This window comes from Lipotes vexillifer, unplaced genomic scaffold, assembly GCF_000442215.2.
Source record: "Lipotes vexillifer unplaced genomic scaffold, Lipotes_vexillifer_v1.1 scaffold1301, whole genome shotgun sequence".
Classification (NCBI taxonomy): Eukaryota; Metazoa; Chordata; class Mammalia; order Artiodactyla; family Lipotidae; genus Lipotes; species Lipotes vexillifer.
Window position 1 is genome coordinate 133,961 of NW_006796479.1, and position 8,374 is coordinate 142,334.

Here is an 8,374-nt window from a genome sequence, read left to right on the forward strand (position 1 = left end):
ATATCCTTTCTCTCTTAACTACCTGTACAGACTTTTTCCAGACTAATAAAAAATATTAATATTAAAACTGTGATGAGAGATCATAAAAATCATATTTTGGAAAAAGAAATAAACAAAAAATAAAATGTTCATAACATTTTAAAGTGAAAACAATTTTAAAATGTTTCAAAATTTTTACTAATTAGATAATTTGTACATAGAGAGAAAGAGGAAAATAGGCTGAGGCATACACATGCAAAGTACACACACTTAAATCATAACAAATTTATCACAGGATAATGAGAATACAAATGCCTATCATTTTGGCCTTAAAGATTTTTCCTGCAATTTACATGGTTAAGATGAACATGAATTGCTTTCATAACATGAACAACCTTTCAAATTGAAACAGGAACCCATAATTTTGTTAGGATCAATCTCAAAACTAATTTAATTTTCTAAAGCATATTTATAATTGTCTGTATAAATGGAATTATTTTATGTATTCAAAAGCCAGCTAAATATACCATATATACTTTAACTTCAAGATTTGCTTTTGGAAGACTACAACATTATTTCTCTAAATCTATATTTAGCTTTTCTCTAATATTTACATTTATTAGAAAATATATTTAACACCATTTATTTATAGTGATATGACAAATCATGTTGTTATTTCTCACAATGATAATTTATTATGATAAATCATTTGGTTAGTGTTGGAAAAGACTGTAGAAAAACTACTCTTTGTTCCTGCGTACATTACTGAAACAACTGATCGTGAGATTCTATAGATAGAGCAGACATGGTATCTAGATCAATTGCATAAGTGAATCTAGCCAAGTACTGCCAGAATAGGGATGTGACATAAATGAGGAGATCTATGTATGAAGAGGTTTATACTCACATATTGAGACTTGCTGGTAAAAGAGTGGGAGCATGTGGCGCCGAAGTAGGTCTTGGAAAGAAGACTGGCTGGGGATTTTTATGGTGTTTAGATGATGGGGCTGCGATGAAGGTCACACAGTTTGAATCTCTTGTCAGCACCAAAGAAGGGAGCAAGTCCCCTTCTTTCTTATTAGCTTACCCAGATGTGAGCTAGAAGCGTAAGAAGGAAGGGCAAGGCTTAAAATTTAATATCTGCAGTCAAACATCAAAATTTGGAGTTAGACAATTTATGACACCCTACTAGGCACATACGAAAATTCCAGACTCCTAGAATGAAAGCAGATGTGCAGGATTAACTACAATTTTAGCACAGTAAGCTACTTTTATCATTGAGGAAAGTTTTATACTAATGTAAGAAAGTAATTCCACCAGGTTCCCAACCGCTAGCCAAGAGCCAGCTTGACAAGTAAGCCCTTTCTTAGGATCGAGTCTTGGACCTGCAATATTAACTCTTTTTTTTTAAAGTTAATTAATTTATTTTTATTTATTTATTTTTATATGGAGCATAGTTGATTTACAATGTTGTGTTAGTTTCAGGTGCACAGCAAAGTGATTTAGCTATGCATATACATATATCTCTTCTTTTGCATATCCTTTTCCTGTATAGGTTATTACAAAGTATTGAGTAGAGTTCGCTGCACTATACAGTAGGTCCTTGTTTATTATCTATTTTATATATGGTAGTGTGTATACGTTAATCCCAACCTCCTAATTTATCCCTCCCCTCCACCTTTCCCCTTTGGTAGCCATAAGTTAGTTTTCTAAGTCTGTGAGTCTGTTTCTGTTTTGTAAATAAGTTTATTTGCATTGTGTTTTTTGATTCCACGTATGAGTTATATCATATGATATTTGTCTTCTACTGTCTGATTTACTTTACTCAGTATGCCAATCTGTAGGTCCATCCACATTGCTGCAAATGGCATTATTTTATTCTTTTTTATGGCTAATATTTCATTGTATACATGTACCACATCTTCTTTATCCATTCATCTTTTGATGGGTACATAGGTTGCTTTCATGTTTTGACTACTGTAAATTGTGCTGCTATGAACACTGGGGTGCATGTATCTTTTCTGCACACTATACACTGGAGTTCACATAGACCACTTCACCGCCTTGGGATCACAAGATTTTGTAGTAAGGTTTTAGCAAAATTTGTTTCCCAATTTTGTTCTTTCATAACATAAAGCTAATAGGCTGTCCTCTAGAAGAGTTGTTGCAACACAGAAAAAACAAAATCAATCCTCAAATGGAGTGTAATATACAATATTTTGTCTATCTAAGTTCTGGGCACTTTTAGCTGCATTATCAACTTGTTGAACATTTTCTACTGACCTGAATTGTACAGTGTGAATGCTACATCAGTTGATGAGGGTCTCCCAGGAACAACAGATTTCCTTTATTGCCAATGCATGATGTCCTTGATAATAACAAGAATGTGTAAAATAGAGATTTTCACCCTGCTTCCTTCTTTTCCCTGAGTGGTTGGTATCTGTAGTCATCTTCATGAATAATCTAATTCTTTTTCATGTTCTCTGCCTGAAGAGCTACTATATATATTTATATAATATTGTTTCCCATATTCTTTAGCTTATCTTTTTGATAAGAAATTACTTAATGAAGTTTTAAACTACATGCAATGTGAAAATAGAGTTTAGTTAACTTACACCTGTGTTGTCAGTAAGTATATCAGTATGCTTTCAAGGCTCTTAACACTCTACTATTTAAATGCTATAGTTTTAAAATTCAATTATCTTTTGATAATTGGAGAATTATCAAAATGGGAGAATCAAGTTTTTCGTTGTTGTTGGAGCATAGTTACAATTCTTTTAATAAATAGGAGATTGAAAATATATGCAAGGTGTGGCACATTTATTAAAGTAATTATACTTTGAATACTTAACTACAAATTTTATACCTCCTGGCTGAGGAATAAAATTGAAATAGCAAACATGCTATAATGCAATTTACAATATAATTAGCATTATGTATTTCAGTAGCATTATGTATTTCAAGTAACTCCATTATTAAAAAGTTTATAATTTACATAATCAGACAAATAATTTAATGAGGTTCAGATAGAAGAGTTTTTTCCTATATAAATAAAGGACTATTCACAAGTGGAAGTAATGTCTAAGTTTAAATACAGGGAATAGTTTAAGTGTCACAAACCAGAAGAGATGTTTAACCCAAATAAAGTAGAAAAATAAATTTTATCATTAAGGTATACTTTCTTTTTTTTTACTATTATAAATGATTGTCAACAAAGGTAAAATGAAATGTTTTTATGGCTTTACAATTTGACCTTTAATGTATTTGATATTTACCATAAAATAATATAATACATTTGACCCTTGAACAATGCTGGGGTTAGGGGTGCCAACCCTCCTTGAATTTGAAAATCTGCTTATAACTTTACAGTGGGCCCTCCATACCCTTATCTTCAGATTCAACCAACTGGGGAGTGTCGTACTATAGTAAGTATTTAGTGAAAAACAAATGTGCTTATAAGTGGACTCAAGTAGTTCAAACCCATGTTGTTCAAGGGTCAAGTGTATTTAACTTACTAATTAGAAATATCTTTAAAAAGTTACTATAGGGCTTCCCTGGTGGCGCAGGTGGTTGAGAGTCCGCCTGCCGATGTAGGGGACATGGGTTCGTGCCCTGGTCTGGGAGGATCTCACATGCCGTGGAGCGGCCTGTCCCGTGAGCCATGGCCGCCGAGCCTGCGCGTCCGGAGCCTGTGCTCCGCAACGGGAGAGGACACAACAGTGAGAGGCCCGCGTACCGCAAAAAAGAAAAAAAAAGAAAAAAAGTTACTATACTTTTCCTTTGGGGAGTTACCAAAAAAATCAAAAAATTTTAAATTATTTTGATTCCTTCTCTACTTGTTATGTGCTGTTATCAGTGCTAGAGTCCAGACATGTCTGGGAACTTTGAAAATAGAACATATAGGCTCAATAGAAGTCTTTTTGTAGAGGAGGAGCGGCCCCTCCTAGAAGGAAACTCATTCAAAGGGAAAATTAGACTAGACCTTAAGAACTAGATTCAGTAACTCTCCTGTTTCAAAAAGAGGAATTCTGATTACAGTCCAGTGTCTGCCACTGGATAATTTTTTCCTTTAATTTTCTGATAGTTTGAGGTCAGATTAGGGCTTATATAAAGTGTAAGAAAACATAAGTTATGTTGAGACATCCTATCTCATTCCCTGGCAAACATTATAATAGTGGACTCTCAAGAAGCGTTCACTGTGAAGTGGTTTTTGAGGGCTCATGGCTATGATTACAGAAGAAAAGAGAATTTCCATCCACAAAGGTAGTAAATAAGGGGTGTTGATTAGCTTGCTTTTTGTTCAAAGTGTAACTGAAATATTTCAAGACTCTCACAGAAGCAACTGTAAAGCTTTATAGGACCCTGAGGTTCTTGTGAGAAAGAGGTGTCATAGACTAATGTTGTTTTGACTAATTTGATTTCGTCATTATTGTTTCTTGCAATGCTATTCTGTTATAGTTACAAGTATCAACTTTTTGTCAATTTAGAGTGCTGTTCAGTCAGTCCCTTCTTAGTGTAGCTATGCGTGATTGCAGGGCTGCTCTAGCACTGGGTAGAATTCAGGATATTTGTTGGACCACCTTTGTCCTTCCTTAAAATCTTTTAATAGGAAAAGAAATCAGATTAAAATCAAGGGATGCCTTAAATGAGAATGAAATCTAGAAGGTTTATGTGTTTTACTTTTGACTTCTGGTCTTTTTGAGTCAACACACAGTACTTTGTACATCTTCCTCTAAATATTCTTATCTACACATTTATCTCCTAAGTTGTCACATTGAGCATGGATCTACGAACTATGGTCTACAGGTCAAACCTAGCACGTGGTCTATTTTCTACCATGGGCTAAGAATTGCTTTTACTTTTTTTTTTAAAAAAGAAAAGATCATGCAACAGAGACTGTACATAGACCACAAAGCCTAAAATATTTACTTCTTTACCAATAACAACAGCAAATATAGTCTATTCTGGATACAGAGAAATGCCTTCAATAGAACTTTCAGCAGTGATGGAAATTCTCTAAATGGACACTTTTCAGTATAGTATTACCCAATATATATCCAATAAATCCAATACGGTATTCACTAGCCACATGAGTAATTACTGAACACTTGAAATGTGGTTAGTGTTACTGAAGAACTGAATTTGTGGTTAGTGTTACTGAAGAACTGAATTTGTAATGTTATTTTGTTTTAAATAATTTACACTTAAACGTAAATGCCACATGTTGGTACCATATTGTGCAGCAAAGATCGTAAGCTACTAGAAGGCAAAACCTATTGGATACTTTAATGCAATGCTTATTAAACTTCAATGTGCATATGAATCACCTGGAATCTTGGTAAAAGATTTTGATTTGGCAGATCTGGGTTGAGTCCTAAGATTCTGCATTACAAAGAAATTTCCAGGGTATGTTGCTGATGCAGGTGTTCACATCATAATCTGTCAGGGAAAACAGAATACCTTGAGTCTAGTAAGTAACAAATTGTAGAATAAATGATTTTGAAAATACTGTTACCAGGGATTCCTGTGAAGGAATCAGAAAATGATGGTAAGTGACATAATCATACACTTACTCTCAAGTCTGTGTGTAATACTCACTGCTGAGCCATCTGTCATCCCAGCATTTGCTTCCTGAAGTTAAGAAATCTGAGAGTGGACTGGACCTCAAAGATATTTTCTAGGAATAATTCTGTGTGTGTGTGAGTTTGCTTGTGTTTGTACATGTGCGTGACAATGGTGTAGCCATTCGCTAATTGAGTGCTATTTTATATAGTTCAACAATCATGATACACTGTGTTGTAAGCCGTGAGTTCTAAGACAAATTAATATAACCTGGATTTATAAGAATTAGGGATATTTAAAATAATGAAGACTAACATTAGAGATGGTGATTAAGAACATGGACTTTAGAGCCAAATTGCTTGGATTCCAACCCAGATTCTGCCATTACCAAACTTTGTAACTTTGGTCATTTCATGAAACTTCTCTGTGGCTCCAGCATCTTCCTCTAAAAGGGGAAGAATAGTAGTATACAGTTACATAAGGTTTTTTATGAGGATTAAATGAGTTAATACAGGTAAAATGTTAAGGTTTATTCTAGTCAATATTTCTCAATTATTGGGCAATAAACATTGATATGTTACCTAAGTATGTAAAATTATCTGAACAAAGTGATAAGAGTAAGAGCTGTTGAAATGTGAGAATCAGTGTTTAGCAGTACAAGAAATATGTCTGTATCTGTGATCCAAATGTGTTAATATAATATCAAATAACATTGGAAAGACAGTATAAAGTATAATAGTATTAAATAGGATTATAATCTTATTTCAACTTATAGAATAAAAGTGACTTAAAACTATCTTATGTTAGTTTTTAATGACTACAGAAGTTAAAAATGTATTTTCTGCCATGTTCTGATACTTAGCTTCATGGATGACAATTTTAGGAATATAGCTATTTTCTTTTCTCACACCATACTTCGAAGCATATTATAGATAATTACACACTTAGAAGCCAGGAGCCATGAGTGCATCAAAAATATTTTATTACAAACTTGGAGACTTAAAGTTCCAAATTATAATTACAAAAAAAATTACAGATAGTGACAAGGGAGACCTTTTTCTTCAGTGTAGAACACAGTCTTAGAGAGGTTGCATCTGAATACATTTTCTTTCTACTCTTTTTCCTTCTTTTCTCTTTTTCTTTTCTTCCTTCCTCCCTCCCTTCCATCTTTTTTTCCTTCTCAGAAAAGGTATTTAAAAATAAAAACAAACAAACAAAAAGAATTTATGAAAAATAAAGAAATCAGAGGATGCCTAATGGATACAAACTGGGATACTAAGAAAGAGGTGGGGCTTCCCTGGTGGCGCAGTGGTTGAGAGTCCGCCTGCCAATGCAGGGGACACGGGTTCGTGCCCCGGTCCGGGAAAATCCCACATGCCGTGGAGCAGCTGGGCCCTTGAGCCATGGCCGCTGAGCTTGCACGCCCATAACGGGAGAGGCCACAACAGTGAGAGGCCGCGTAATGCAAAAAAAAAAAAAAAACCCAACCCCAAATAACTTTTGTGAAAACTGAATGCTCAAATTTGTACAAAGTGCCTAGGAAAGTACAAATGATTTTTGTTGTGAGAAAATTGTTGCCCCCCAATTTATGTTCTTTAGCGGTCTCTAATGAAGAAAAAAGTATAAGGCTTATTTTATGTGACTTCAAAATTAAGGATAAACTTCTTTGGGTGGAAATTTTAAGAAGAAAACTTTGGGTTTAGTATAAAATAACATTTCCTGAAGTTATATACAGACAAAAGATGTGTGAACCTCATTGAGAAGTAGCTATTTCTATGTTTAGATGTTTTGAAACAGAGATAGCAACTCCTCAGTGGTGAAGTTTAAAGTCTCATGGAGTACATACAAAGAGCTCTTCTAATTCTGCTGTTCAGTAAGTCTATGTGGAATTGACTGGCTCTACCTTAACATTTAAAGTGGATTCCATGAAAATAAATATTCACTCAAAGCAAAGCCACATTACCTCTTAAAAGATACTGGGTAAGTTCAAGAGAAAAAAAAGCAATTATATAAATTGCCAGAAAGATCTGTGCATAACTGCTTGTCCAGATAACCTGAATATATTGCTTATCAAATAATGGCAAATATTGTATCTCTCCCCCACTTATGGCACAATACAAATAAAATTATGCTCCACATCTCCAGAGTGAAAGACAAACAGAGAAAGAGACAGAGTAACAGAGAGAGGGAGAGAGAAAGCATTCTGCATTAACAAGGTGGTGATTGGTGGCTTTTTTAGTGTCTCTCGTATAATTAAACATGCTCTGGAGTCTCAGTGATCAGCTGGAAACTAATTTTGAAAAACAGCTCTTCTGGAGTGTTTTTTGTTTTGTTTTGTTTTTTGAAAGACTAAAGTGTTTCAAGCACATTAGGAGTTTAGAAAATCAAATAATATAATAACAATCAGAAAAAGAGGTGTTATTTAGATAAGGTAAGGTAATGACATTTAATGAAAACACTCTAGAGTACCCAGGACCATTGGTAGTAATATTTTCATGCACAAGAGCAAAATTCTATTACTCCCTTGATTCTTTCTCCTTCACATTTGTTTTATAATTATATGGGAACAATAGAATGAAAAAGACTCCTTCCTCAATAACTGTAGAAGTGGACGTCTTTGTGTAGAACAAAATGCATGAAAATAGGAGAAGAAGAATATATTTGGTGCTCAGGGCTTTCAAAAGACAACATACAGTAGTATGGAGAGATTGAAGTTTAACTTATGCAGCCAGCTCCCATAACAAACAGTAAACACTTATTAAATAACTCTTTGTGCAAGATATTTTGAATAGCACTCGGGAATATAAATAATATAGCACAACATTTCCTGCTG